Raw genomic sequence first — 23,819 nt, 5'->3', positions numbered from 1 at the left:
TGCAGTAGATCAGCTACATAACACATTTCGCAACACAATCCTGGGTTGTGAAAGTACAAAACAAGAAAGCAGGCAGCTGGATGCATGCCTGACAATGGGAGGGGAATTGGGTTGAAAAGTGAAGTAAAGGGCAATAGATGAATCAAGGCAGCCAAGCATAAGTCAACACCAAAGGCCCCACAATAGCAGTACCTGCTGTAAAACCCATAATTAAGATACCCTGCAGCTGGAATTGCACATACACACCCAATTACACCAGCATCATCCGTTGCACAATAGTATAAGGTGTGAAAGCCCCACGTACACACTTGTGTATTCCCAGACACTCTGCACCATTGGTGTATACAGATAGGGAACTTTTAATATGTACATGTTAGGGGCTGCCATAGCTTTGATTCACCAGCATGTGTTGGAGATGGACGGTGGTGTGGAGGATGATGCTGACAACCATCTCAGGCACCGGAAGAGGAAAAGAGTGTTCAGACCCAGGGTAACCTACATGATCTGGAGATAGTAGAGCATTACAGGGTGGACAGGGACACCATACAGCAACTTGTTGAGCTGTGCCAGCTATGCCTCAGAGCCAGACGTAACAGAGGGGAACCAATCCCAATGGACATGAAGGTATGTGTAAGCTTGAGAATTCTAACCACAGGTACCTTCCAAAGGCCAACTGGGGATATCATGGGGATCTCACAGGCATCAGCATCTAGGGAACTCCACCAGTGCCTGGATGCCATGTTACCACATGCCAATGAGCACATATACTTCCCCCGAATGCAGGAGGAGCTGGCCAGCAATATGCATCTCTTCCACCATGTGGTAGACTACCAGGAGGTACTGGGTGCAACAGACTGCATGCACATACACATCAAGACACCACCCGGTGAGCAGAGTCGGCGCTACATAAACCGCAAGGGATACCCCTCCATCAACTGCCATGTCGTGTGTAATGCCCAGGGCATTATCATGTATGTGTGTGCTGGCAGCCCAGGAAGCTATCATGACTCCCACATCTGGCATGCCTCACAACTGTATCAGGTATTTGCCAGGGGGGACATCATATATGGCCACCTGGTGGGGGATGCTGGCTATGCACTGGAACCATGGATGATGACTCCCACCAGGAATGCACACACAGCCACGCAAGAACGCCATAATGAGGCACACGCAGAAACCAGAATCATCATAGAGCACATGTTTGGGATGCTGAAATCATGGTTCCGTTGCTTGGACATATCTGGTGGAGCCTTGCAGTACTCTCCAGGCACGTGTGCCCACATCTTCATAGTGTGTGCCATGCTACACAACATGATCCTGTGGAAACAGCTGCAGCAAGGACAAAATGGCGAAGGCCCTCACAGCCCACCACCATTGCCAAGGACCTAACAGGCACAGAGGGACTCAGACCATGAACACCCTGTGCCAGCCCCAGTAGGCAGATGGAGGCATGCCCAATATGCTCATGCCTTGGCAAAGAGGGAACGTATAGCATGCACACTGACAGTGTAGGCACTTATGGACTGGCACCCTTCTCCACCTGCACACACAGCAAACAAAGATGGCACACACATACAACCACCTGTAAATTGTCATGTATAGGTGGTCTACTGTGTGCATCCTACATAGATAGCCCTCAACTATTGTACACACAACTGCCATTGACACAAGGTAAGTCAATACCTGAACAGTAAATTAAGCTATCAGCATGTGTCCATACTGTATGTATAGGTTCATAGATACTTAGGTAGGTACATGCCTAACTGCCCGAGGCCAGTAATAAGCATAGCCAAAAAGTGTCTGCTGTCACCACCCCATTGATTAACTAACTGTCCTTATGTGGAGCAGAGCCAATTGCGGGATCCCTGGGGTGTATCCACTGTTCCCCACCAACTCTGCAAGGATTCCTGGAGTGTTTATGAGGGGTTTCGTATAATGTAGTCAGGGATGTAGTTCCAAATAATGGGGAGTATCCATGACAGGAATCTTCACAGATGATTTACATGTTACATAGTATACCTTAACCACAGCTTGCATATATAGGTAGTATTCCACAGAATAATAAACATTTGGAACACACAACAGCTGAAATGTGCATTAATCACCCTTGCACTACCAGTGCCTGCCCTGAGAGGTAAAATTACAACTGCCAGGATTAGAACATGCAACCCTGTACACAATCTTCACAATCACCTACCACTAAGTTACCTGAGATGTACCAATGGCAGTTGTGTATACTGACAGGATAAAACACAAAAGGTAGGAATATGTGGAAATAGGACAAACCGGCATGCACCCAATGAAAGGTGTATGCTATATATATATATATATATATATATATATATATATATATATATATATATATATGTGTGTGTGTGTGTGTGTGTGTGTGTATATATATATATATATATATATATATATATATATATATATATAGATATATATTATATACATATAAATCAATATATATATATATATATATATATATATATATATATATAGAGAGAGAGAGAGGGGGAGAGAGAGATATATATGTCGATATATGGGGATATACATATATATGTAGATATAAAGATAGGTTAACAACATCTACATAACCATGGCGGTACATATAAATGGGACACCTACCACATACCGACTGCTTGACATACCGACGCTCGTAATCACGAGGCTTAAAGTCTGACAGACCACAGTACCGAAACACCAGAAGCGCGAGGTTTACAATCCCGATGTTAAGGGACATTTAGTCAATGCTTCTGGTGTTGCGGTTCAGGTAGGTTACTGTGTGTAAGTGTGTTTCTGAGGGCTGTAGTGTGTGTAAGTGTGTGTTCTGAGTATGGTGTGTGTTCCTGGGGGACTGTAATGTGTGGGTGGGGGTTTGCTTTGTTTGTCTGTTTGTACGATCTAGGATGTAGAATACTAAAGTAGGGGGGTGTGGGGGGCGCAGATACCCACATGGGGGTGTGTGGGGGTTGCCCACCTGCTCATACATAGTGTAGGATGGTTTGATTGGATGTGGTGGGTAGCAGTGTGTCTGTATGTGTGTGTGTGTGTTCCATGTTTGTGTTACTTTCATGAGTTACTGCCGCTGTCGGTAATGTGGGGTATGGGAGTCTGGGCCCGGTACTGTGAGCGTCGGAATTGTGTGGTTTCAGGATTCTGTAGGTATCCCGTATACAGTGGTTGTAGTGTTCATATATGAGTATAACATGGACCATAGCAATCACACATTCAACCACGACCAAACTTTATGGACAAAGGATATAGAGAGTATATGCCTATACACTATTACAAATATGTGCTATTGACATGAGCCAATGATAGGGTTACCACCTGTCCCACTTTGTGAGGGACAGTCCCTCTTTGGGCGGTTGTGTCCTGACCACATATATTAAACATTGCAAATGTCCTGAGATTGTAGGACATAATTATGTCCCATATCTAATGTAATAGTTGCATACAATAGTTCTTTCTGTATCTAAAATATCTACATGTTACAAGAAACAGGATAAGCAACTAAACTGCTACAAGAATAAGCTTATGTTTAGGCAAAAAAAGGAAAGTTCTATCCCTTGTACTGACCGTGGGACTGTGTTGGCCTATAAAATCTGATGTGTGTCCCGAAAATGTCCCACTATGGCCATTTGAAAAGGTGGCAACCCTAGCCAAAGAGGGTCAGTCACCAACACAACTCCAATGACTGCAAATACCTATGACAGAAATACACAGTGTTCATGTAGCAACACTTTATTACATTCCAATGTATTGCCGAAAGGATTCAAGGACTAACATCACCTGCATGCTATACAGGAACCAGTTAACAGTGCCTTAATGAATCAGCCTGCAATTACTATAGTATTAGTCCAGTAAAGGATAGGTGTTCAGATAGGGAAGGAACACTCACACACATATCGATTATGTATAAAAGCAGTTCCTACACACCTGCATCTGCTATGTATGCCCACCAACATCACCCCCACACCCAAACAAATTACAATACAAACTGTAATAAAATCACAAATCATTCACTCACTGTACGACATCTGCAGAAGCCTTAACATACCTTGTCAGAGACATACTAACATGGCCCTATGTGAAATAGTTGCTGTTATACAATGGAACAGCTGCTAATGTTACAGGGTTTGTTTGCACTAATCCCGTTTTAGAGGGTTGTGTGTACACCAGGAAGTGTTACCAATTACTGATTAACAGCACAGTCTGATACACATGTACACCAAACCAAGGATGTCTGGTGAGCACACTGTAAACCACCTAACGGTTCATGCATAGCCATACAGCCTTGAGCTGCCCAAACATCCTTGCCAGACTGAAACATCTGCAGAAGTATCAGGTACAAACAAACCCTGCATAAGTAGCAATATTCTGAAATATAACAGCTGTACTCACATGTAGAACAACATCTTCTAGCCATCACACACATTCCACGGGAGTCATGAAGCTAATATATCTCTGTCTGCCTCCATATAGCTGTTGAAATACATCACAAACAACACATACAGGCAGTCTTCCATGAAAGTAAGGCAAACAGACAATGCCCAAGTGGAGTACTCAATTATACACCACTGTTGCCATGGTATTGGCTAATAGAGTAGCTGCACAGCTGATGTGCATCTAATTAACTACTTTGGAACACCAACTGGTGGTCAGGATAGCACATGTTACCAATATTTAACTAGAAAAGGATGGCTTATCACACATTCAAATCATCTGTATATACCAGCAGAACGTTACAAAGAAGATTGAAACACAAACTGAAAAGGATTGAATTAACAGTCAACAACACCTCGGGTTACTAATAAGGTATGCAGAACACTCAGTATGTCTGTGTATGTAGTACCTGTTCTGTAATATTTAAAGTGCACGCAATATAGTGGAAACAGTTATCTTGTAGAGATGTATTGTTGAGCATAGTAACACTTGTAATATTTATGTATGTACTGCTGTAGGTCACAAGGCAAACACCTCATACACCACAAGGGATGCTATATAAGGGCTTTGAACCCAAATATTCCTCACCAGCTGCTGTCAGTGGCAGGGCTGGTCCAACAAGTATGTGCTATAACAGGGGATAGTATATGCTGATATATTGTAACAGTAGGCATATGTATGGGTGTATTACTGAGAATAACATGTTGAATGTTGGCCCACTGTGCAATTATGATTTGCATTGTGGGATACTGTGCCAATAACTGTCTAATGTACAGTATTGTAGGCAGATACATATTACAAGTTACATAGCATTACTGTTATGTTAGGCAAACATTAGTTATGTCTATTGGCATTTACAATACACAGTAACAGGATACATATGATTTGTAGACACCCGACAGTTTATCAGCATGATAGCAAAGTAAAATATAAGAGCTAGTTAACTATCCATGTACATAAGACATGTAATAAGTGCAAAGGTAGGTACTAGGCTGTCTTCCCAAGGGTATTTATAAGCCTAGCTAGAGTGTGTTGGCTTTCGCCACCCCTTTAGGTTAATTCCCTGTACCTCTGAATGGCAGAGCCATTAGTTCCCTGTGCCTCTGTCCAGCAGAGCCACTGCAGTGATTCCTGGGGTACATGTCTGTCTCCCATCAACCCATCAAGGTTTCCCTTGAAGAGTGCTAGTGAGGGGCCCTGCCTGATGTACATTGGAATCATGTTCCAAAGCATGGGGAGTCTCCGGGTCAGGAATCTATCCGTCCAGCACGTCCTAGTCATCGTTTTGGTTAGGTGTATATCCCTAGAGCATGTGGCTCTCAGGGGCTTCTGTTTAGGTGGAGCATATGCAACAATACTGGGTTGGACATGGGCCTTGTATGTCAAGCAGAGATCACCTGCGAGTATGCGGTATGCAACCGAGTACAGCTGGAGTTTCTTAGGTTGGGCTGCATAGGTCATCTGTTTGAGGTTAGTAATCCTCTTGGTGTGGTACTGTCATGGTCTTCCAAGCTGTTGCAGTTGTCTTGTAAGGTGCATCCCAAATGGGGTGTTGTATCCTTTAATGGGTCTAATAAGTCATGAGTAGAGAGGCACAATGGCCTCCTTTGTTCTGGATGCGAACCCATTAGAGATTAGGGGGGCCACGTAGAAGGATATTCTAACCACCTTGTTATTATGGGTATTGATGGAGAGATTGCTATTTACTGGGGTTCCCAGATCCCTTATTACCTTTTCTGTATGTAGGGGACTAGCACCTATGTGGTAGTCCATGGGTAATTAGTTATATCCAAAGGGGATGACTATGCACTTTTTGGCATTCAGCTTGAGGCCATGATATAGACACCAGGTATTCCTCTCAGTGCGACCCTTCCAGAGGGTGTCTTTATCAGCTGGGGAAACAATTATGGCCCCTAGTTTGCAGTCATCTGCAAACCTTTTCAGCCAAAGCCCTCTTCTGCTTGCCTGTACGTCAGAGAATTGTATACCGAACATGAGGGGTCCTAGGACTGAGCCCTGGGGGATGCCACTTGTAACTGATATACAGTCGGACGTAGGGTATCCAACTCCCACTGTCTGAGTTCTGTACATGAGCCACTTTGCAAACCATCACATGACGTAGGGGTTAATGTTCAGGTGGATAGGTATGTTGATAATACCAGAATGGGGAATGGTGTTGAAAGCCTTTGAGAGATCAAGGTAGGCTGTGTGGACCTCCTTACCTTCATCTAATGCCTTGGTAACTGTCTCTAAGAAGTCCACCAGGTTTAGGAGGCATGGACTGCCCTTAACAAAGCCAAACTGGGAGGGGTCAAAGTCATAGTCAGGCCTATAGGGCAATAGGTCCCATGGTCCATTGTGGTGCCACCTCTGTGGTGCCACCTCTGTGCACAGCAATAGTTATCCTACTCCACAGAGGTGGCACCACAATGGTCCATTGTGGTGCCACCTCTGTGGAGTGGGATAACTATTGCTATGCACCATTCAGGGGGCACAAAGCCCAATGCAAGGCTATTATTGAACATGATGCTTAGGTGGGGAGCCAGTACATTCTGAAGTTTGTGTAAAATGCAGCCTGGGATGTTGTCCGGTCCCATGGATGCTGTGATATTGGCTTAAGAGTGTGCAGCTTTTACCTGCATAGTTGTTATTTCAAGGACTCTGCACTCTTCCTGTATAGATATGGGCCCTTTAGGGGGAGAGAGAGGGGAAAGCTAGCACTGAACCTATCTGCCAAGATGTTGGCAATATCAGTTGGTTCTGTAATGTTCGTGCCTTTGTGCTGTAACTCAGAGCAGATCTGGGTGTTAACATCGAGATATTTGACATAGGTATAGAATGCTTTGTGGTTGTCATTGGAATTAGTGGCGGTTTTGTTTCCATAGCTAGCTTTGGAGGATCTTATAAGGGATCTCACCTTCTTACTGAGGCTGAACAGGGAGCTCCTCCATGCATGGGATTGTACTCTCTTTTGCAACAGTGTCTTCCTTCTGTTGTACAGTTTGTTTATGGGAGGAGAACACCAGATTGGCTTCCTTAATTAGGAGTATAGAATCTTGGTTCTGTTTGGGATAGCACGATCCATGCACTCGTGTAAGTGCTTATAGAGTGCATTTGTGTAGGATTCAGCAGTTGTAACTGTATTGTTCATCCGCATGGGTGTCATGAAGTTCACCATGTCTGTCTTAAGAAGCATGAAGTTGGCTTTGTAGACATATTATACTGTGGTTCCCTTAATGGGAGGTGGGAACGGGATGTGGCTATCAAGGGTGTTCAGCTTATGGTCAGATCGGACCAACGAGGAGTTGACTTCAGGAGTGGAACACCGGTCACTCATGTTGGTAATGCCTAGGTCTAGGATATTGTTGCCCCTGGTGGGTGTGTGGCTAAGTTGATCCAGGGCATTGCTGTTTATGAATTCCAGAAAGCGTTGAGCTAATGAGTTGGAACACGAGTAGTTTTTCCAGTTAATGGTGGGGTAGGTGAAGTCACCCATTAGTAGAGTGTTTGGTTGAACCCTAATAATTTCCAGTACATCAAGAAAAGAGGAGTGGGAATCTTGAGGCATGGTGGGGGCTCTGTAGCAAGCTATGATTTGGATTGCAGTTTAGCCCAGAGGCAGTTGCACTTGGATAACCTCAGATGCATTGTGCTAAGCAACTAGCCTGGAGGGGTGGATATCTTTAATGAAAATGGTCACACCTCTGCCTTGGGTGTTCTGGTCTAGGTTACATGGCCGAAAAGTGTGCTATGAGTTCTAGCCTGGTAGTGCAAGGGTGCTCTATGGAGCCTTTAACTAGGTCTCAGTCACTGCACAGATATCGATGTTCTCCATTACAAGGAGTGCCTCGAGTGAGTGCATTTTGAGATTTAGACTTCCAGCATTGAGTAGCATTACCCTCAGTTTGTGCTTGCCTGTTTCTGTTATGGTGGTGAAAATGTTATGTGAACCTTGCCTAACGAAGGCACTATAGGGGCAGCAAGAGCCTTAGCCAGTATCTGGAATCCCAGGGGCGGCAGGCACAGGCCATCTGTAGCAAAGTATCATGGTCTGTTGACCATGTCATCCCAAGCAGACAGATATTGGATCCCCTTAGAATGACACCAAAAGCTTAGCTAATTGTTGAAGTCAATCATTTTGTCCTCGTACTGCGGTATCATTTTGGGCAATGGCAGAATGCTACTCAGTGTTAGAGTCATACCTGCCTGGCCTACAAGTTTGGAGAGCTCTTCCATGTCTCTTTTCAGGTAGTCCAGGAAGGTACATCTCAGGTCATTCACACCAACATGGACAATGACAGAGTCATATTTGTATTTGTGGAGTGACCTGAGTGCGTGAGTTATATGGCAGATCCTGTTACCCGACATGCAGCTGACAGTAACCTTATCCTTATTTAGCCTGGTGAGTGGGACATCAGTGTGCCTGACTATAGAGTCACCTATCATTAGTGTGTTGGGTACGTTGATTTGCCTTATTGGCTGTGGTTGAGTGGCACACTGACTCTGTGGGCTATGTGCCATTGGGGTTGTGTTGGGGGATGGAGCCTGCTTGCATTTTCACTTTGGAGGTCTCTGTTGCTTAGACAGATTACTACTGAGAGCCACCGCAAATGTTTTTGTGTTGCTATGTGTGGATTATGGTGGTGTAGATTCAGTGAGACTATGTGATGAGTGTGGTGTGGTGCAAATGTTTACCTACTCCACATGACTGTGAGGGTCAGTTTTGGTTGGAGAGAGCTTTACCTCCAGTTTGGCTAGATAAGTGCATCTTTCACAGGTTGTAGTGTTGGGTGGTAGGCGGAGAGGGTTGTCTGTGTACATGAGGCAATGTCTACATTGCCTCAAGATGTCCAGATTCATCACATAGACAGGAGAGAACACTGGCAGCTGACCCTTGGACATGCCTGAATATAAAACTAATTTCCCCTAGATAACTGAGGAAAGTGAGTACAAGAGCTATTTTACAAGTGAGAAAAGTGTGTACAAAACCTGTTTACCTCTAGGTAATGAGGAAGATTGAGTGCTATAGTAATTAGTAGCTTACGTAGTGCTTACAAGTTCTGAACAAGTGCTGAGCATGAATAAGCAATCCAAATAGGGTCTTGGATAACATAAACACACTGCCCCCCCAAAACAGGTACACAATCATATATCCGTGTACACTACAGAGCCCCTGTACCCAGAACTATGCAGGTACAAGCTGCACTCAGGCTACATGGGACCTGTCCACATCCCAGGTTGTATAATACACAAATGGCAAAACAAGTTGCTCTCCACATACTCATTATGTAAAACATAGCTTCATGTCAGGCTGTGTACGCACTGAATGATGCACACCAACAGGTATCACAACCCACAAAGGGGGAGACACCACTGATAATGGGAAGTACTGCACTACTACCCTGCTGATTCTGGTCTGAAAGGCCATGAACCTTAATCAAATTATTTGATGTCAGCAGTACAGATGTAGATGACACTAAGGTTGATTTCACACTGCATATTATAACCTTGCCAGGTCATAGGACATCATCACCCATACTGTGTTCCTCCTACACTCAGTATACTAGATGTACATTCCAATGTCACAGGAGTGTTTTGCAACAGGTCTGCTGGCAGAACCAACACTACAGAAGGTGTCTGAATAATACATGCACATCACACCAGTGGCAGCTACAGTAAGACAGGGTTAATTCCTTTTACTCCCCCTCATTGTAGTCCATACCACGCAGACTAACAGAAGGCATCTGCCTATTGAAGTATGTGAATGACTATGACCTAGGAGCAATAGCTGACTTAGAGTGTTGTGGACAACATACAGAAGGGGCTTTGTGGGTGAGGTGTGTGACATATGGCCACAATCTGACAGCTACATATTGTATTGTCACCCCTATGTTAATAACCCTGTACCCATGAACTACCACCTAGGCAGCGGTCAACATAATGGACACTGTGTGTAAGGGATGCAGCTAGGCAGTTGTCTTTCCTGTGATAGTTATGTCACCACACCAGTCAGGTAGTCGTATGTGGCAACCCTAATCATGACAGGGAGCCATCCATGAATATAGAGATCATTGTCCAGCCATACACAACACTCAAGTGACCCATATCAGATCACATATTTCCTTTAAGGGGTATTGGCCATGTTCAGATGGTCTACAACAGCCTTCCTATTCCCCATCTCCACTATGTAGCATGATGCCTACCCTGAATAAATCCATGTCCAACCCAGTGATGTTGGACAGCTACACATACACATCCTGATCTCAAACACATACTTCATGGACATCCACCTTCCTAGTACTAGGATCACCACATGCTGGACAGATCCTTGTCCCATACACTTTAAATAGTCCTGCCATACTATGCATTCCTGTCCAGCAAAGCTGCACATCGCCCCCCTCTCAGACATAGTGTGATGACTGCATGGTAAATGTATCATTAACCCTGTGGATCAATTATGTGGCACTGCTCCACCTGGCCCCAGAGACCTGTCTGTCAGCTACAGCTAGGTAATCTTTCATCCTAGATTCATACATGGCCCAGGGCATATAGCCTACTAGTTGACTTTGACTGTACATGCTATAGTTGATATCCATCCCTGTAAATACCATCTGGCTAGCCAGTGTCCCATGTGTATCACATGTGCAACACAGGTGATACATGGCAGGATGGTGAATTGCTGTACAGTGCCATGTAGATGTATATGGCAAAACACTTACATGTAAAACCTTCCATGAGCAAGTCTGCAGGGTCACAGGTCATGACCGTTAAGGCAGTGTAAGTCTTTATATGTGACATATACACAGCATCAAGGTCGACTGCATTAATGTGGACACATCCAGCCATGTGCTGATAGGTAGGATCATGAGTACAGGCAAACAGACATGTCCACATCAAGACAGCATGCACATGGAGTATGAGCAGTGTAATCAGGGGACACACACACACATACATGGCGATAATATCCACTCACCATTGCATGTCACATGTGTGACACAAACATGTCAGTTGTGTCAGTGTTATGTAGATTTGCAAAGACAATTATTTAATCGTAATACATGTGTTACACATGTATGTTCAGCTGTAGCTCTGTATGTCTCTGTGAGTTACTCTGACCTGTCTCCATCATTATGTCTTCCAGGTATGCCACATGCAAGGCTACCCCCTTATACCTGCTTGGAGGATGAGGTCCTCATCCCATACCTAAATGACAATCATGATATCCTGTTCAGCCATGTGCCACAGGATGCACAGCAGCGGGATACCCTGTGGATGGAACTTCGCAGGAGGGTTAATAATGTGGGTGGCCACAACCGCACATACTAGCAGGTGCGCAGACACTGTACAGACCTCATTAGACAGGCAAAACAGCGTGCAAGTGCAATCGCCAGGGAACGAGGTGCAACAGGTGGTGGGCCACCAACCCAGCCCCCACTCACACGTACCGAGGAGCTACTGGCCAACCTGGGGACACCTGCAGAACAACCTCCACAAGCCTTAGCCGATATTGTGGAGGTGGGTGTCTCTCAACCACCGAGCCTGGAGTTGCCTGGTAAGTCACTACTGCACCTAGAACAATTATATTTCATATAGTTGCATGTGTCACTGTACAATATGTAATGTAACATCATATGCAAGGCATGTATACACACATGCTGCATACTATAGTATGCTACTCTGTGTATGCACACATGTGCATACACCATAGTATAGTCTATTGCACTGGTGTATGTGTTAACATGCACATTGCACCCTGCAGCTATCATACAGGTTTGGATAATACTCATACTGCTGTGTTACTCCTATTTAGGTACCTCTGGCATTCCGCTGTGACAGCATCCCATTGCAGGTGAGACTGTTATTATTTATCAGGCATCTTAATGCACAGACCTATCTGCCATGAGGCCATTTACCACATGTGCACATAATGTATGGTCCTGTCACAATATACAGGTTGGACCTGCAATGTATCACAATGACTACCCATGTGCAACACGTGCAAACTATGTGAAACACCGACATGAAACCTCACAAACTGTCATTGCCAGATGTGTGGACAGCTGTGCATACAATGGTTGAGGTTCTGTTCACTGTAGGAATATGTACTACAGATCAGAACTACGCACGTGGGGAATACAAACAGTACTGCACAGTGAGCTGGATTATGACCAGCCCACAGGATTCACTGGTGTGGATCATAGCCCTGCTATGTATGTCACACAATGTGATGTGCTGTCTTGACATGTCCATGACATCTAGTGGCCTGGCTGCAACACTGCCTAACTATCCTGAAAAACATAGCCCACATACCAAACATACCACCCTTTGTCTGCATAACCCTGTCATCAGTGGAACATATGACATCTATGGGTGTACGTCATATGGGACAACACAGACATGTGAAATAGACACCCGTCACAATAATTTGGCCAACACATGTACACACATGGCCATGGAGGATGGCCAGAGACATGAAGCAACACACACAGTAGACGTGATGTGCTTGCGTGTGCACCCTGTTGTACATTGGCTACACATGGTCCAACTATGGCCTTTGTGTAATGGTTATATTGCAGATGTGGAACACTAGACATCCTACAGGCCTGTGCACATCTTGTGTAGGTGTGACATCAATCCACCACATAAGATGTGTTGAACATCTTGAGTGTGTCACAACATGACAGCAGTCACCCGTAAAGTATCCACAGCAGCCCACCGATACAGTACATTCCCCTTGCTGGTGTTGGACATCAATGTCATCCTTGATCCCTGTGTGTGTGTGTGTGTGTGTGGCAGCAGCAATATGGTTGCAGATGTGCAGGGGGGGGTTATCCGTATACACTTCAGTGACCTGTGTCACACATTCCACATCATGGTTTAGTGTGTATACACCTCAGTGACGTGGGTCACATTCCACAGTATATATGTATTGTATCTGAACACAGTCATGGCTATGAACTGTGCCTGTAACTCACACTGTATAACAATAGAGACGCCTCATGATTCCCTGCAAGAGCCGTGCACATCTGCTAAATGTGCAGTATATCTGTAGGGCAGACAGACAACACTGTATTGGGACACCATTACCCCACTGTATATTTGACAGTACACCATGGAGTTAAACATGTATGCATGTCATTGCACACGTCAGCAAATCACGTCATACTACATATGATTGTCAAGGTAATATGCCAAACATCAGGCAGGTGTACTGTTAACCTGTGCTGGTCTACATGGTGTAGCACAAAGATGTATGCTAACTACTACTATGATTGTGTAATTTGCATGCCTTCTGCTATGACACATGCATGCTGTTGTGTGCAACCCAGGGATGTATGATAACTACCACTATTATTGTCTGCACTGCATGCCGTCTGCCATATCACATGCATGTTGCATTCCTTCTGTCATATCACATGCATGTTGGGTGCCATAGTGTGTGTGTCTGTGTGTGTGTGTCTGTCTGTGTGTGTCTGCCTGTGTGTGTGTCTGTCTGTGTGTGTGTGTGTGTGTCTGTCTGTGTGTTGTATAGATTGTAATGTACAGTTCTTGTCTGCCCATCACAGGAGATGTAGGTGCATTGCCCTCCTGTGGTCCATCTGATGTTAGTGTCCCCACAGACTCTAGCAGTGATGATGAACGTATGATTAAGGCACTGGCAGGGTTGTCAGGGGCTGAATCTGTGCCATTGGTTGCCATTCCACCTATATCCTCCTCATCCCCCCACACAGATATCATGCCAAACGTACCCCATCACCAGTGGCCATAGAGGAAGGACAATTGGTGTATGGTAGCTTGGAACAGGAAAGTGTGGGGGCTATGGAAGGTGCGCCTGCACATCATGGTGTCAGCCAACTGACTGGTGATGCCGCACACAGGCATGTGGCCAGTGCTGCTCATCGAAGGGCCTCTGGCCTACATGCCCCTGCAAGACAGAGCGCAGCAGCTGGTGTCACCAGATGCGTGTTTCAGGCTATAATGGAGGCAGAGACACATGCTGAATGGCACAACAGAGAAGATCAAAGGATTCAGAGGGCTGCTGTCTGTTCTTTAAACAACAACATCCAGGCAATGGTAAATGCTCAACAGCAGATTGCTGAAGTTTTGGATAGACGATTGGGTGACATGGTTGGAGTCCTTGACCATGGCATGACAATCCGCAAGCGTGAGCTGTTTGTGTTGGAACATCTGGTAGGGGTGAGGCGTCGGGCACATGGACATAGGCCTGCTACATCACCTGTTTCAGGTCTAAGTGAATGAGCTATCTCACATATCCACTCCCATAGTGGCGGTAGCAGAAGCAGTGCAGCTGGTGCTGTGCTGTCCACACCTTGGCACAGCAGGCCACGTGCACATGGCCCTGGATAGTCCCAACAGGGACACGGTTCCAGTGGACAAGTGTCATCAGGCAGTATCCAATCTGCACCTCTGCCTGGTAGTGCCCGTGCAACCCCTGGCAGGCACAGGTCACATGGTCGTGGCTGGACACCGTGAACTGTAAAACCTGGCCTGTACAGTCCTCACCTGTCAATAATACCCCTGTATTGGTCAGACACATGCCAGAACTGTGTGCATACATACACGCACACACAGGAAACATATGTAGGGCACCGCAACACACACATGCATAACATCCACACACACACCTAATTAGATCAAAAGCCCTAACCCACACAAATGATGTCATCCAATGGTGCAGCCTAGGCCCCTGGCAAACATTATTACCCTGTGCATATGATGATGCCTGTGCTGCATCCCTGACATCCACACCATCGGTGCAAGGACATGCTCATATTGGCTGATGCACAGGGTGAACAGTCTAGGAAGATAAGTGTAGTTTACAGTTGTTGAGTACTGTTGACAGGCAGCAGACATACCATGTACTATAGGTGTACAATGCATTTTGTACTGTTAACAGTATGTGTCTTGTGTAACAACAGTAACTGCATGTTGGTCATGATGTTCTGCTGTCTTCCTTCAGGTCTAATTGCACGTGCCGGTGGAGGTCAGTGTTTGCTGTTAGTGTCCCATATGTCAATGTGGACTACTCACAGGTATGTATGAATATACCAGCATGCACCTTGTAGTTGCCACATCACAGTGAGAATGTCCCATGTTCCAAACACGTCTACTGATTCAAGAGCATGATAGCTGTGTATTAAGCTACTGTGGCTACAGACGTGACATCCATACAGGGTGACATCACAGGTACAGTTACATGGAGTGGAGAGGTAAGAGAGCGGTCTAACTAATTACAAGGGTAGAGGCCAGTGGGAAGTGTGATACCTCATTGGGAAGCAGTATTACACATTCCCATGACAAGATGCCAACACACAACTGCACCCACACACTCAGGTATTGACACACATATATTCAGTGACACAGTCACACTCACACACTCACGGATTCACAGACACAGTAACACACACTCACACACAGTTGCTACTGTTGAGGTGAGGACCCTTGCCTATGTGCAAAACATCATTACAGTACTGTGCACCTACATGACGCACCACAGAGAATACAGGTAGACAGTATGGCCTAAGATCGGGGACATCAACACGGATAGTAGATTGCATTGCATGGATGGGTGGAGGGGTCTTGTCAGTTCAGTATGGTAACATACATCCTCACTCCAGGGACCAGACAGCCACACACACAAACACACACACACACACACACACACACACACACACACACACACTCACTGTGGCATTCACTATTGAATACACCTATGTCACGCAAGCAGATACCTCACATGTGTGAGATACACACCCCTGCCTATGTCCTGCTTTCTACATTGCAGTCTGTACAGATGTCTACACTAGTGTACAGGAGAGTGAGTAACAATTGAGATGTATTCTCCACCATACGTGACATATATGGACACATGCACAACCACACATGACAGTACTGTGAATCAAACGCCTGCCTAGCTCATGATATGTATGACAGACTTACAGCAGTATTGCATGCGTTACAAAGTGTACTGACACTTCCTTTGGCAACAGTGCTGATATATGCACATGGGAGGTCTTAACTGTTACAGGTGTTAAGTGATTTACCTTTGGTGTTACCCCGACCGCTGTCTATGTTGTGTGTTATGCCCTTCAATTAATGAAACCATTGCTTACCGGTTACACAGGTTATTGTAGGACTGCTTGTGACACACCTGTGAGCTGTCCTCAGCAAACATCCATCTGCAAAGATGCCCCACCACTTAGTTATTTCCACAAATCTGTCCATACCTGAGGTACAACTTTCCATACACTCAGCATATCACCATATACAGTTGGCAATGTTGAGGCTGCATTGCAACTGCATGATGTACTAAGGTACATGTCACCTGCATACATCAGCAACTGCACACACATGGTATCTGAATGCACACCACTACATGTACATGTGTGTAGGTCCTACAATCCTGTCATTTGGGCATGTTTGTAGGCATTGCAATTGGATATGTGCAATGACATACATGACACATGGACTGTTGTATGATATGATAGGTGTAATGCGTGACCGGTACAGAGGGAATGTTACCTCTGTCAACATTGATATCACACCTTATGCACTGTTAGCATTCAGCAGCCATGGACCTACAGTCCATGTGCATGTGTGTAATGGCTGTAGCCACCTGTCTACACAAAGGACAACAACAGCTATGCTAGTTACATGTATGTTGTGTGTGTGGCATGTACATATTCAGGGCAGGTACATGTATGTCACATCCAAACATGAGGTGTTTACTGGTGTACAGCAACAGTCATCTGCTAATGCTGTAAATAACCGAGGGCCCCTGGTATGTGCACAGCTGACCTGGTTAAAGACAGTGGTATCATTGCATTGCATAACACATGATGCAACTGTGTCAGCACATGGATAATCTCTACAGTTGATGTAGAGCTTGGTACAGTCCACTGGTCAAGGGTCACATGGTGGTGTACTCTTATATATCCTACAACATGTATGGATGTGTGTTTATGGTCCGATGGCATGGTGGTGTCTGAGGTTTACAGCCTAGAATGCAACATTTGACACTGTGTCCTGCACCTGACTTATCTTTGATGCCTTTCGTGGGAGTACCGGTCAGTACATGTGAGTGGGGACACCACCACCTGGAACGGTCTGTACCTGTATTATGGCCCACATGTCTGGTTCTGAGGTATATGATGGTAGTGCTGTTGTGCACTACAGAGCCTTCAGGCAGGTGTTCCTCACTGCACAGATGTCAGTACTCCCCATTGTTGGATCTACAGTGAACAGCTGTGATTATGGACACTACACATCTAGCACTGGTTAGCATAAGCATACAATGCAGTTGTCCACTAGGTGTCAGGGTGTTATCCTGTCTTTAGGACATTTGCCTTGGAATGGCACTATATGGGCGAATGCGACTTGGGTATTATCCCCACTCCCTTGGATCATGGATGCATGTGATATGTGTCAAAGGCCTGTCTACTGTCAGTCATGTCATCCCAGAATGACAAACACAGGACAACCTCGTACTTACAGCAGGACATTGGCTCATTGTGTTGGTCAAGCAGTTGCCACTCCTAGCAAGGCTCATTATGTTGGTCAAGCAGTTGCCACTCCTAGCAAGACATCACTGCAAGTGGTGGTATTATGCTTGGTATAGGATGGTACATCTAAGGTGATGGACAGCAGCAGATGTTGTGTATAAGACCGGTGTCAGATATATGTAGAGCAGCGTTCCTGCTAACAATGACAACTACTAACACCAGAGTCTATTACAATGTATTCTTTACATCTAACTGTAATAGCATGGCCACTGTGGCCTTCCGTGTTTAGAATCAGAGTGCATCCCAGACAGCCCTGTGCTACTAAGTGTATGAGCATGCCCAGTATAACCTTGTGTAGATGGACACATAGTGCATTCTGAACAGCCCTGTGCTACTAAGTGTGGGAGCATGCCCAGTGACACCTTGTGTCAGTTATGTGCCTCTATGTGTATGGGCATGGCCATTGTAACCCTGTATAGTGATAGTAGTCATCCATTCCACAGGTAGGCATACTCCAGGTCAGGATGGATTCCTACTTTAAACACACAGGTTCACAGGTATGTACATCTTAACTGCCAGCATCCCTGTTGATGTCCACATTCCTAGAAGGTCATAATGACAGCCTTGAAATGTGTAGTCTGTATGGCGTGACTCGTAACTATGTAGTATTGTAATAGTGATCTACAGATAGGCAGGTGTTCCGTTCCCACAGCTGGCATGTTTGTGTGTGTTTGTACCCATCTGCCTGTGGACTGAAAAATGCTTTTAGACTGTTCACACTCCATACAATTCCTATACCCACCTTTGGCAAGCTTGATGATGTCACCCACCTACAAATACACCTCTGGGAGTGCTGAGTCTCAGTAATCTCGGTAGCGCGTTCTGTAACTGCGTAATGCTGTAGTGTAATATAATAAAGTAGTTAGGTCGGTGTTCTAATCCCAGACTTGCCAAGTGTGTGTGTGTGTGTGTGTGTGTGTGTGTGTGTGTGTGTGTGTGTGTGTGTGTGTGTGTGTGTGTGTGTGTGTGTGTGTGTGTGTGTGTGTGTGTGTGTGTGTCTGTGTGTTTGTCGCCGTCTGCCTGAGGACTGAATAATGCTTTTAGACTGCTCACACTCCATACAATTCCTATACCCACCTTTGGCAAGGCTGATGATGTCACCCACCTACAAATACATCTCTGGGAGTACTGTGTCCCAGTAATCTCGGTAGCACATTCTGTAACTGCGTAATGCAGTAGTGTAATAAAGTAGTTAGGTTGGTGTTCTAATCCCAGACTTGCCAAGTGTGTGTGTGTGTGTGTGTGTGTGTGTGTGTGTGTGTGTGTGTGTGTGTGTGTTTGTCCCCATCTGCCTGAGGACTGAATAATGCTTTTAGACTTCTCACACTCCATACCACTCCTATACCCACCTTTGGCAAGCCTGATGATGTCACCCACCTACAAATACACCTCTGGGAGTACTGTAACCCAGTAATCTGGGTAGCGCATTTTGTAACTGCATAATGCTGTAGTGTGCTAAAGTACTTAGGTCAGTGTTCTAATCCCAGACATGCCAAGTGTGTGCGTGTCTGCCTGCATAAGACAGATACAGTGCTTTGTAGAGTATGCACTGTCAGTACAAATCACATAACCCCATTTGTCATTCCTGCTGTTGTCATACACCTAGGTATACACGTGTAGACGTGCTGCAACCCAGTATTCGCCGTAGCGCGTGCCCTAAAAGAGTATTGCTGCAGTGTGATACGGTAAGTAGGGGTTCGCATGCAGGACATGGCAAGTGTGTGTTTGTCTTTCAGAGCCTGTGTAGAGCTGGCTGTGAGTGTCTTACCATTGGATATGTTGGGGAGCGGATTTTGTAGTTTTCCTATATGGTGTCTGTCTTATGACACATTGGCTACCTCATGAGGAGTACAGCTGTCAGTCAGCCATGGGACTGTGTTGGCAAGCCATATCCCTACATCTGGCAAAAGGCCTGGTGAACAAAGTATGCAACCCTACTAGTACCCGGTATATGTCCTGCACCCATGTGCCATGCACAAACAAACTTGCCTAGGATATCCCACTATGTTGCTAGTACCATGTACATTGATGACAGATGGTAGGCATGGTGTAAATGCAGTGGTCTGCAGAGGACGTAGCACCCTGTACAGGGTACAATAGCCACTTATATGCGGACATTGTGCCTTCACTATGTTCCACACTGGATGCCTGCAACATATGTGGTGCCATCAAATGTGATCCACAGAGGCCATACAATGCTGTACATATGTGCCCTGTATGGACCCATGCCACTGACACCAGGGAATATCTGTATCATACTATCAATGCAGGTGCAGGGTCGACCTGCTCACTATAATCAGGTTTTACCACACCAGGCTAGTATTGGCATATCGGGGGATAACAGGCTGTGTACACAACATGTGCCTGCCAAACCAAGTACACCTGTACATGTCACTGTACAGTATTGTGGGACATGCACATCCCAGGCAATGTCCATGTGAAGGACTATCAAACACAGACATGGCATGCATTGCAAAGCTATGGCCGTAAACATTGGTAACCAGGATGTCAGGGCAGATCATGCAGTACCCATCTGTGTGGGAAATTGCAGACACTACACCCCTGCACTGCACACCATTTTCAGGTGACGCAATGCCAAGGATTACCCCTCACCCAGCCTTGTACAGCCATCTTGCACAGCCAATCACTGCACACCCATGAAGCAATGCATACATGCATGTCAACACTGGCACCTTGTGTCTGCATGTGGGTTACGATGTTCCCAACCACAGCCACTCCCAGTATAACCCTCAGTGGCATACCAACAGATGTCAAACACTTTCACATGCCCTAGCCCATAGAATCTCCAGATATCCCCTGTGGTGCATGTAGTCCTGTGCATTACTGCAGTGTGGCAAACTAAGTAGTTAGGTTGTGTATTTGTGACCCTGGCAAAGAGTGTCAATGCATGTCCATTAGAGAGTGTGGTTGTAGTGACAATGGCATCCATTCACGTGGACAGCCATGTGTGCCACATCTAATGTATGTCTACTATATCTCTGTTGAAGATGTCACACAGCTACACGCATATATGTTCTTACAGCACAGAAACATGTTGCCTTTGTGGCACATGTAGTAACATCATGCACATGTAATAGTAATGAGTAGTCAGTCAGGGGTTTGACCCCTGTACTGTTAGGCGTGTGGTAGACGATGCTTAGGGTTAAGTCTCCAAGCCCTTCCCTGGTGTACTTTCCCTGTCCCACCCACACACTCTCTGGTAGATGTGAAGGAGTACACCTGCTCAGCAGAAGCATGTGTATTGTAAGTGATGGACATGGTCAGGTGATGGTCTCTGCACCTATTGCAGTCCTCCTCTAGCTGATTGCATGTGGAACAGCTGTGGTGGTGTTCCCATAGCCATTCCTATGATAAACACAGTACACTATCTAGGGAAAACATGTTGGTATTTGGCCATGACAGTCGTTGTAAGTGGTACCTGGATGTGGTGTTCTGACATGGCATCACAGATGATATCTGGATGTACCTCAAACATTATACACAGTGGGAAATAGCCTAAAGACAGGAGGGTGATGTGCAACATATGACTACAGCATGTAAGTGTAGCTATGCTGCATTGAGACTACTGCCTGTTCAACATGTGTGTGGTAATGGCTATTCTGCATGTTTTAATACAGACATGACACTACTCTGTCATGAGGGACCCCATCTGTAGGGCCATCTGTGAACTGGTCAATGTGTGCAACCATTTGTTCCCTATGTTACACACTGAACACACAACTGTGCACAGGAGAAGCATAGTGTGAGGATTGCAGACAGTACATGATGATAGGGATGTGTTACTGCCATCGCATCCCTGACTGGACATGTATCATATGAAACAGTGGTATGACAGACACTGTCTGGGGTTCTCAGTGACAAGCCAGTAATGGGAAACTGTTCATAGCTGCGGTCACACTTCTACTGCACATTGTACAGATGACATGCAGTATATATGCATGTGTTGTGCTCCCTCTGCAAATGTATACCATCTGTTGTACTGGGTTGATGGTGATATCTATGCATACTGTTGTAGGTAATCCTGTATGCTGTTGTCTATCACTAAGCCATATGTGGGTTTAAATTGCAACACCATAGGCTGAATGGGTTGGGAGGTCCCGGCAGAACCTCCTGTCCCACTTCAGCTGACCAAGGCACAGGCTACTAGCACATCTGGGGCCCAGCCTTAAACATCAATCTCTGTTGGCTCTGCACCACCTTCTGGTGGTACCACCACTGAGGATGGAGCATGTCCCCATGGAAGCAGGTCCAGACAGGAGCATGTCTGCTGTCATGCAGTCCCGGATGTGTTGCGTTGGGGGCTCACTAAGAGGTTCCAAAGCCAGATGCGCAAGCTCAAGGGTGGAGTGTCACATTTACAGGGTGATGCTGCCCCTCCTGGACAGCCCCCAGCACTGCCTCCTTTGCAGCTGTTTAGGTGCAGTGGCAGTTGCCCATGGCTGGGAACCTCCGCCCCACTGTTCCAATGGGCTTGTGAATGCCGAACACCCATCACCGTCCAGGGTGTATCCCTCCCACATGTGTCATATACCAGCCCTGTATGCTGTCTTTCATGTGATCCTACCCTACCTATCCTCCACGGCCATACCTACACTCCTTCCCCTACATCCGACCCTCACCTACGGAAACATAAGGCCAATTGGCTCCTAGGACAACATCTGCCCTATACATAGCTGTCCATTTCACACATGTGCCCACTGGACACATGTAACCCTTGTAATATGCATCACAACATACTCCTGTTATCCCCACCCCTGTCCCTTAGGTGCACGATCCTGGTATGCACATCACTCCTAAACGGTCCAGGTACACATGATGAGGATGACCCCATTGTACCCACAACACTACCGGTCCCTCCATGGTTACCCCATTTACCTTTATCATGATGATGATGTTGCACACAGCACCTTGTAAGAGTACTGTTCACACATAATGATTGGACAGGTACTGTTGTGTTAATGTACATTGCATGCACAGAGTGATATATACGGCCAATGTACAACTATTTGTGTATATGAATGACACATGTCTGTCTGAGGGAGGCTTGAGATCACATAGAACAACACCACTACATAATACAGTTGTTGCTGGTGCTTCCCATTTCATTCGTTTGTAATGCTTTGTTGCCACATGGTATGTTCCTGATATATCTCTATATATGTATGTACCTATATGCTGGACATAAACACTCACATATACATCTACAGGATGGGATACAGGAATGACTGCGCTGTATAATATGTTTGTCGTACTGTCTGTTGTCTGTATATCTGTCATGACATATTGGTAATACACATTAGATGTGTGTGCAGGGTCCTGGTTCCGACCCTTGCAGAGGACGTTTATTTGGTTGCAGGGTAGAACAAGGCCATTGGATACGGAGGGAGTAAGGCACATTAAAGCAGTTGGGAGCATGTGTGCTTGGGATTGCGCAGTTTTAAGCACTGTTGACCTCTGGTTACAGCTCCTTACACTTGGTTAGCCTCTACATTGCTTTACCAGTGCAATAATCACATACTGGTAGCCAAACACACTTACACCCGCTCACTTCCACACTTGCAAGTGCACCAACATTGGTGCTTGCATCTGTCACTCACACCCCTGGGTGGGATTGAGGACCACAACATTACCTTGTGATGCCTATTACATCGGACTACATGACTACAGTATCGGGAATGGCTGCCCATTAGGCGATGGCATGGCATTCGACTGTATGGAATCGGCGGCCTGTCCAGTGAATTAATCATATTTGTGTGTTCCTCATAC

This window comes from Protopterus annectens, chromosome 6.part0 (assembly GCF_019279795.1).
Source record: "Protopterus annectens isolate FY-2018-M chromosome 6.part0, PAN1.0, whole genome shotgun sequence".
NCBI lineage: Eukaryota > Metazoa > Chordata > Ceratodontiformes > Protopteridae > Protopterus > Protopterus annectens.
Note: the sequence above shows the minus strand (reverse complement) of the source record.